This window comes from Oryzias latipes, chromosome 7 (genome assembly GCF_053564925.1).
Source record: "Oryzias latipes strain Hd-rR chromosome 7, Olatipes_Hd-rR_3.1".
Taxonomy (NCBI): Eukaryota; Metazoa; Chordata; class Actinopteri; order Beloniformes; family Adrianichthyidae; genus Oryzias; species Oryzias latipes.
In genome coordinates this window covers 3,595,895-3,603,310 of record NC_136243.1, presented here as the reverse complement: position 1 = coordinate 3,603,310, position 7,416 = coordinate 3,595,895, and positions in this window count along the sequence as shown.

Genomic DNA, 7,416 nt, shown 5'->3' with positions numbered 1-7,416 from the left:
CGTTTTATAAAACGTTGGTGCCAGCTGTTCCCAGAATTCTTTATAAAACTCAGCAGGAAAGCCGTCAGGCCCTTTGGTTTTAGGCATAAGTAACAGAGCTTCATGAAGCTCAGACGAGAGCGGTGAGTCTAAGTTTGTAATTTAATCCTCATTTAAACTGGTAGGTTTACATTATTAAGAAATGAGTTGAAGCTTTGCTCTAATGGATTGATCTGTGATGTGTGCAAGTTTTTACAAAAGACGTGAGAAGGCTGCAAAAGATAGACATGTCGTAATTAATGTTTTCTAATCATGCTGCAGCTGGGCTTTCTTGTTTCCCCTCCTTAGAGCTCAGCAGATATGTAAATTAGAGAAACCCACAAACTTAATAAAAGGGGAGGCGACAGAAATATGGGCCAGAGTGGAGAGAGATTTTTTACTGGGTACAATCTCTGTTGCTCTCCTCGTAAAGGTACCTTGGTCTGTTTGTCTTTTTTTCCTTTTTGAATTGTTATGATGTTCGAGGTTGTTTTAACCCAACACCATAATAGAAATGATTGTTGATTTTTCTTTTTTTTTTTTTTTTTAAGCTGATTAGCGAGACATTTGCCAGAACTATTTCAGTTCTGGCAAAAAAAAAAGTCTTTGTATTTGAAATTGTGTTGGTTTATTGATGATGTCATTTAACTGAAGCTTTAACTCCTTTGGCTCCTCGCCTGAAGATCCAGGAGGGTTTCCCTGATGGAGAGGTTCTCCTCAGAGAAAAGAGCCGTGTCACGCCTCAGGGTCTTAACGGTCTCTCTGAGGTACTGGTTCTCCGCTGCGAGCTCCTGCACCTGCTGCTGGCTAAACTCCAGAGACTCCCTTAGGCCTTGGAACTCTTTGTGGAGGATCTTCAGCAGGTTTAAGCATCAATCAAGGCTAGAGAGCTTTTTGTCTATTGAATCCAAGATTTCGCTCATGCCACTGCCTCCTTTATTTACACTGACCAAAAATATAAACGCAACACTTTTGTTATTGCTCCCATTTTTTATGGTTTGAACTCAAAGATGTGAAAGATTTTCCACATACACAAAATAACCAGTTCTCTGAAATATTGTTCACAAATCTGTCTTAATCTGTGATAGTGAGCACTTCTCCTTTGCCAAGACAATCCATCCCACCTCACAGGTGTGCCATATCAAGATGCTGATTAGACAGCATGATTATTGCACAGGTGTGCCTTAGACTGGCCACAAGAAAAGGCCACTCTGAAATCTGAGAATGCAAAAAATGAAACCAATTCAGTTTAAAAAAGGCAATATCTTATCATTTCTGTGCACATTTGATTATTTTTGGACTAATTATTTAACCAGAGTCAATTTTACCTCGTCCAGGATACAAGACAGAAATAAATAGTTTTACGGCAACATTTCACTAAAGTGTTCATGGCTGATGAAGTGTGTATTATCAGAAATTACGGTAATGGTAACCCTCTTAACCCTCTCACCTTTCCAAGTCTCCATTTGGAAGTTTGATAATCATGGATACACTGAAAAGATAATGGAGGAAAACTGCTGAGTAAGTCGGCATCACTCAGTAAAGCGGTCAGGTTCTTTTTGAGTCACTGCTGTTGACCATCCCCAAGCCCCGCCCCTATGGTCAGGTGGCTGTATTTGCAGCTGCAGGACCTGCACTCCTTGTTATGACAGAATCAGCCATGAACTCCTCCGTTTCTCATCGGATCTTACAGTGTGAGCCTATGCGACTGTTTTCAGGACCAAAGAAGAGACTAAACGTCTTTCACGTAAACCTCAGTGACTGAAAAGGATTTCCAAGTATTATTGCTGTAGGTTTTCTGCTGTTGAAGTGTTAGATGTACCTCAGTTCTTCATTTCTATCAGACCTGATCAACTCCAGAAACTCCTGAGAGATTCTGGTGATGAGTTGGTAAAACAACTTTGAGGAATTCTTTGTCAGAATGCTGGCGTCACACACTGGAAACAAGATGAGCGTTTTGAGAAAAGATCTCATCTAAAACTACTTGTTTCTTTCATCTGTTTGACAGTCACACAGCAGCAGAGGTGTGATATAAATGATGTGTCCATCAGCAGTCTGAAGGCTTGTAAATGGAAACAGTCAGTGGGCTGAAACCAGCATCTGCCCTGATGACAGTCCATCATCTGAACATTGTCGGCCCACTAAACAAAGCCAAACAGTTTGAAGGTGTAGGCCGCGCAGACACTAGAATGCCTGGGACTTTGACTGTTTCCATTATTTACTCCAACAAATTGCCTTCACGACTCACTGGAACTCTTTTGTCCCCAAAACCACCTTTGCTTTTGAGAGACAGGTATTTGGCATAATTATTATTGGTGACATTATTTCAGGCGGGAATTTACAGAAAGTGATGCTGGTGTTCCGGGGGCCCTAAGCAAAATTTAATTGAATTTCAATTCAATTTTATTTGTATAGCCCAAAATCACAACAACAGACGTCTCGATGGGCTTCGAAGTAAACATGAACTCAAAAGGATCATGAATACAAAGAGTTGAGGGGGATTTTGGAGTTAGGTTCCATATTGTCTAGATTTGAACCTACCAGCAGCAGCATCAACGTTTTCCTTTTCAACAGATGTGGTGACAGGGGTTTCTTCTGCAGCTAAAAAAAACAAGAATTATTATACAATAATCAATGATAAACCTAATAAAATACCTATAGCAGAATACTACTAGTAATACGATGGCTCAATTAAAATATGTGTGCAGGTTTCACAATTTTATGATCTTTTTATATATTTGTAACCCTCTTGTACTGATACCTCTCCGGTAACCTCCGAGACTCTGCGCTGTGTTTGTTATGATGAGAGGAAGTGTCGCACATATGTATAAAAAAAAACCATATTAAATGTAACTTAAAATGTATCTTAGTTTATCCAATTCTTACTAAACATTTTACTAAACATAGCAATAAAGACATTTTCGCATTTTCAAAGGCTTTTACCCAAAAATAAAAAGAATATTGCTGAGCACCACGTTCCCCCCCCCCCTACCTTTCAAATGAGTAACACGTTCTGAAATCAAATGGCGCTCAGAACGGACTTTGACCGGGGCTACGGTCTCCCCCTTAAAGACAAAAACATACAACCTTGGTCAAAATCACGGGGCAACAGCGCCATCCAGTGGCCACAAATTTCAACAGCGCTACATCCACCCCCACATTGACAAATGGCGTCCCTGACATTGAACTCAAAGAAAAGAGGAAACATTCTCAGATATACAGACACTGAACAATACAGATCATGGAAATAAGTGTATAGCGTATGTGTGTGGGAGTGAGTCTACAGAATGAATCTATGTCTATATGTTCAAGCAGTCCTATGAAGTGCTGCTGCACGTTTTTCTTTAGCCTGCAGCCACAATGCTCTCCCTTTCTGTATCTTCCATTGGTCATCTTGTGTTCTGACCACTTGAGATTTAAGAGACAATCTCTTCGGGGGTTGTCGGTTTCTTGGCGGGTTTCTTCTCGGTAGATTAGTTTCCTCTAGGACAGGGGGGTCAAACTCATTTCCACCGAGGGCCACATCAGTATAGCGGCTGTCCTCAAAGGGCCAGATATAACTTATACATGTAGCTAAATGTAATGAAAAATAAATGTACCTACTCCTTAATGTTAAAGAACTCATTATTTATTTATTATATACTTTTTAATGTGACAATTACAGTTGCATAGAAAACATGTTTGCTTGTTACTCTAGCATAAATCCTTTTAAATTAGATTCTGTCAGGTTAGATTATGTGTCTTTAAGTTCTAATGTATAGTTGCCCAATCCGATATTTCAAGGCAGATTCCCCCTAGACATGAATAAATACACACCAATTTTTATTTTTTATTTTAAGAAATCAAAAACTTTTATGCTCTCGGGGGCCACATAAAATGGCATGGAGGGCCACATTTGGCCCCCGGGCCTTGAGTTTCACATATGTGCTCTAGGAGGTCATCCTCTTCTTGACAAACTCTTTCCACTAAACCTTCATCCACAATCTCTTCTCAATTTTCTCTTTCTATGTTCCCCTCAATGTCTTCTAATTGCCTTTCTTCATCTGACTCATCACCACTCGTCCCTTGATCTACTGGGAGAAACATGCATTGTGTCAGTAGATTGCGGTGGATCACTCTTTCGGTTCCGCCCCCCTCAGGACGCACCACATACACACGCTAACCCGGCTGTTTTTTTCTGAATGATGTATGGGTGTTGTTCCCATCTGTCTCCCAACTTCTGTCGCCCCTCGACATGACATGTCTTCACTAGCACTCGGTCACCCTCATAAAAGGCATGGTCTGTGACTTTTTTGTCATAATACCTCTTTTGTTGTTCTTTTGCTTTTTGTGATGCCTGATTAGCTTGGGCATAAGCCTGGGTGAGGCAATCATGCAATGTCTGGATATAGTCATTGTATTCACATGGTTGGTTTGTGGTAGACAGTCCAAACACCAAATCCACTGGGAGGCGGGGGCAGTGGCGGTTCTACACTAACTTACTCCCTGGGCGAGTAACCCCACCAACGCCCCCCCCCCCCCCCCCCCCCCCCCCGCACACATACAAAATTTGACAACATCCTGATGTGTTCCCTATCTTCTATTTAGCCATTTTACTCAAAATATGCATGAATTTTCTAGACTCGTATTACAGGGGGTCAAACTCAGTCACACAGGGGCCTAAGTTAAAAACACGCTTAAGGTTTTGGGCCGAAGAAGATAAACATTTACTGAACACACTAAAGCTAAACTTTTAAACCTTTTAAACTGAACTTTTTGAACATAAATATGAATAAAAACAGGAACATTAATCCAGAATAACTCAAGTTAAACCTTAAATAACTTGAAATATTTTGTTCTCCATAAAAATATATTCTGTCAAAATTATACAAATATGAACATGCTGCAGGACAAAACAAAGAAAGCCTGGAAATATTAATAAGAAATTACATATCAAATAATTCCATTTTTTTTGCTCTTTCATCATTTTTTAGAGCATTTTTTTAGAGCTGGACTCCTGCTTCATTTTTAGCAATAATTCCTTAATGTGTGACGTCCTGTGTGTGTCTTTGTGAAACATATCAGAGGGATTAGATCTAAAAAATAAAACTTATTGTGATTAATATGTTTAGGTCTTATAAAACATTAAAGACTAAATCTTAGAACTCATCAGTGGGATTACTCCAAAAATATTTGGCATTTCCCTAAATTTGTGCAACACCAACAGCAGAAATCCTCCAAAAAAACTCAATCCTAAAAAAATGTTCTGCGCTCATCCCCCCCCCCTTCCCCTCCCCTTCCCTCTGACACACGCGGCTCCCTCTCTATGACGGGAGGCGCAGCTGCGGCCCAGAGTTGATTGTCAGATAGAAAAAGACTCCCAATCACCTGTTAGTGTGATTCAGCCAGCCACTGGCGAGTTGCGCTCCCCTCTCGAGTTTTTTGACTTATGTTCCAAAGACTACCGCAAAGAGGTGTGGCCGCAAGCGTCTTGCAGCAGAGGGCGGTGGTCACGTGCGCATCGGGTCTGCTGTGTCGGAGCAAAGAATTGTGGGAAATAATCTCCATTGCCTGCTTTTTTCGAAATTGGGTTGAGCACGGATGTTTGTTCTACCTAATTCCTTTTCATGTGCTTGTTTTACGTTGTTTCACTCTGAGGTATTCCTTTTTTTTTTATTATTTTTTTTTTTTTTGTACCATAAGTGTGAAGAGCAAATAGGAGGAAGACATTCTTAAGAGTCTGATGTGTCAAAATAAAAGCATTAAGTGTCAGCTGCTGAAGCAATTTCAAATTAAAAGCTTCAAGCTTCCTCTTTGAATATAGTATGTAGCACGTTATGTGTAACGCCTCAGGCACGGCAAATGCCGCCCCCTATGAAGTGCCGCCCTGGGCGACCGCCCACATCGCCCATATCAAAAACCGCCACTTGGCGGGGGTGTCACCCAAACATTAGAAAGTAAGGGGTGTAACCTGTTGAGTCATACCTTGTGCATTTGTATGCATGTGTCATTGCCTCTACATGCTCAGGCCACCTGGATTTTAGGTGGGGCTCTAGAGTTCCCAGCATGTTCATGAATGTACGATTGAACCTCTCTGTTGTCCCATTGCCTTGTGGGTGATAAGGCGTTGTGTGGGTCTTAATAATACCTGTTGCATGCATGTGTCATTGCCTCTACATACTCAGGCCACCTGGGTTTTAGGTGGGGCTCTAGAGTTCCCAGCATGTTCATGAGTGTACGATTGAACCTCTCTGTTGTCCCATTGCCTTGTGGGTGATAAGGCGTTTTGTGGGTCTTAATAATACCTGTACACTTACACAGCTCTCTCACAACTGCACATTCGAAGTTGCGACCTTGGTCGGTATGCAACTTTGTGGGGAATCCAAAATGACAAAAGAAGTTCCTCCTCAGCACTTGAGCAACAGTACTAGCCTTTTGGTCTCTTGTGGGATAGGCTTGTGCATAGCGAGAAAAATGATCCGTCACAACCAGGACATTCTCCATTCCGCCCTTGGACTTCTCCAAGCACAAGAAGTCTACACAAAGTAGTTCCATTGGGGCAGTGGAATGGATGCTGACAGGTGGGGCTTGGTGTCCTGATGTTGGGGTCTTCCTCAGACAACACCTCTCACACTGTTCACACCAAGACTTTATGTCCTGAAACATGTTGGGCCAATAAAATCTCTCCCTTATCACCTGCAATGTCCTCTCCATCCCTAGATGTCAGAGTCATCGTGAAGTGCTGTCTTTACCATAGTGTGGTACCGTTCTGGTAATAACAATTGTTCAATTTTTTTGTTTCCATCCTCTTTTACCATACGGTACATGATCCCATTTTTTATCACCAACCTTTCCCACTCTTTTAAGAGAAGGCGACTCTGCCTTCCTAGATTGGTTCTCTCAACTCAACTGGGTTTCTTATTCCGATTCTTCCGGAACCAGGTGGGGCCAATCACAGGGTCTTCTTTCTGGCCCATCTGTTCCCACATTGTTGTAAGGCTCACCAGTATCAACTGCCTAGTTCCTCTGTGTCACATCTGTCTCAGTCATGGTCTCGTCCAGGGCCTCATCCCTTGGTGATCCAGAGACAAAAGGTATTTGGGTCCCCTCCTGTTGTTGTGATACATTCTGGGGACAAGTGTAGAGCACCTCGGCAACTTCCTGGTTTGACATCCGAGAAAGGGCGTCAGCGTTAGCATTGGTCTGTCCCTTTCGATACTGAATATTGAAATCAAAAGCAGCTAGTTGGGAGACCCAACGCTGCCCAGTAGCATCAAGTTTGGCTGAAGACATGACATATTCAATGGGTTGTTGTCAGTTAGAACTGAAAACCTGCGCCCATAAAGATTGGTCATAGAACTTATCAGTGACAGCCCCTTTTAATGCCAGGAACTCCATTTTATGTGCGGGGTATCTTGT